The following is a 2,251-nucleotide window of genomic DNA, read 5'->3' on the forward strand; positions in this document are numbered from 1 at the left end:
ACTGGTTGAACATTTGTCGGAGGATTAATATTCCCAGAGATACATGACCATAGCTCTTCATCGAGGCCATTCAAGTAATCTTGCATACGATCAACCCATTGATCATAATATTCAGGAATAAGCATAGGAATCTTAGTTGAAGATCCTAGCAAATGAGAGAATGAAGTCATCGAGTTGAGATTGAAGTTCGCCATTGATGTGCGGATGAAATTTTTTGAGAATTTTTTAGAAATCAAAGAGAATTTGAAAGCAAATTGCTGAATTGAACTGAGATAACAAATAGAACACTCGATTCAACAAATCAGTTGTAGAATCGAATCACAACTGAAGATCTAGAACGCTTTTTAACTTCAAAAGGTGCGGAAACTTTTGAATCAGAAATTTGATTCAAAAACCTTTTGAATCAGAGTGAAAATCAGATCACAGATTATGATTCCTCCTCTGATACAAATTGATGAAGTGATGAATCAAGTAAGAAACAAATCAGAGTTAAACGAATGTAGTATGAACACGAGATGTAAATATAATCTAGTTTCAGCTCTATTATGCTTTCAATTCTTACAGAGAGAATGTTTACAATTTCATACACTGACCTCCTTGTATCTCTAAGTAGTGTCCCTATTTATAGGAAACTTGAAAGCACACAAAAAATTACAAGGACTAAACATCTAAGCTTCGTTACAAAATGCCTTGTAAAATAACATTAAGTCTTCGACATATTACAACAGGTCTTCCACCCTTACACTTGGTTTATCTTTTTTGTATCAATTAGTGTTCTTGATAAGAGAAGGAAGATCTTTGCAGTGTTATGGTTGCTCTCTAACTTGCGGATCTGGAAACTTGACATCATGGAGCATCATGGTTGCTCTCTAACTTGCGGATCTGGAAACTAGTTTATGTTCTTTTTGGTCCCAAATACCTGATCTTTGTGAGTTTGGAATCCTCCAGAGGTTTGGATTGTCGTTTCAAGCATTGTAGTGAGTCTAGAATCGTAAAAATGAAAACTTAGGTCTTGATAATTCTCCATCCAAGTTTTGAGGAGTCTTAATGGGTTAACGAGTTGGAGTTTTAGCTTTTGGGCTCATTGTAACCATGCATGGCCATAAAGTTTGAAAGTTTATGGCTTTAGATGTTCCATTAAGATTGGATTTGAAGTTTGGACATGAGATCTTAAGCCATTAAGTCATTAGGAAAGAAATTGGTGGACAACGAGCAAACACCAGGTATTTGCATGGGAACGTTGGGCATTCGGACGCCAGGTGTTCTCTTAGAAAGGAAATGGATCGATTTTTTGGCCTTGGGCAATTTGGGGTATTTTGGGTATTTTTATTGGTGTTTATGAATTGGTCTTTTGGATGGATAGGTGTCAGTTAGATTTGAGATTTGGAGTCGGGGCCTCATCAACTATTGATCAGATCGAGAGGTGAGTTTTTCCTCACTGTACTTACGGGTCGAAGGAACTAAGGCCGGCCTATTGACTTAGATATCCTATGATTTGATAGTATGTTATAATGTTGTGGTGATCTGTTAGATCGGTATCCTAGTATATAGGATGATGTTATCCTTAGTTATCTATAGATCTGTCTGATTGTCTGTTGACCGGTTATATGTTTATTTATCATATGTGCATATATTTCATTGGTGGTTAAGGCTTTACTGCTACGTGCAAGAGCCAATAGACCGGGGGCATTCTGTGACATCCACCAAAACTCAGGTCAGTACTCATCTAGAACTTCGTAATTTTCTTGTGTGCACTTAACTTGGCTCTAGAGTTACAAGTTGAACTAGGTTCATGACTTAATAGATCCCTCGGAACAATTAGTGTATATTAGCTTGTATTGAACAATCACATTGATATTTGTATGAACCAACTAAGTGATAAAGTGCCAAATTTGAACCTTAAGTCCAAACACAACACTATGTTCGGTAGACCATAACCCAAGGTAAGTTAGCAACCCTAAAATTTCCATATTGGAAAAAAAAATCTAATGCTTAACAAGGTTAAGTATTTTAAGCTAATATGAACAAAATTAAACCATAATATGAACCAACTATAAAGTTGATGAGAAATTCATATAATTCATGATTCGAAATGTGAAACAAAAGAAAAATCCAAGGATATCATGATGGGTTTTGAGCATTCTAACACTTCCTAAGTGTACATGCAACCCTAATAACCTTGAATCTATGTTTTCTCTATATACATGCAAATTTCTTTTTCAAGGTTATTTCCTAACTAGCATGGCATGGG

This window comes from Lactuca virosa, chromosome 3 (genome assembly GCF_052849685.1).
Source record: "Lactuca virosa cultivar CGN04683 chromosome 3, Lactuca_virosa_CGN04683_v6, whole genome shotgun sequence".
Taxonomy (NCBI): Eukaryota; Viridiplantae; Streptophyta; class Magnoliopsida; order Asterales; family Asteraceae; genus Lactuca; species Lactuca virosa.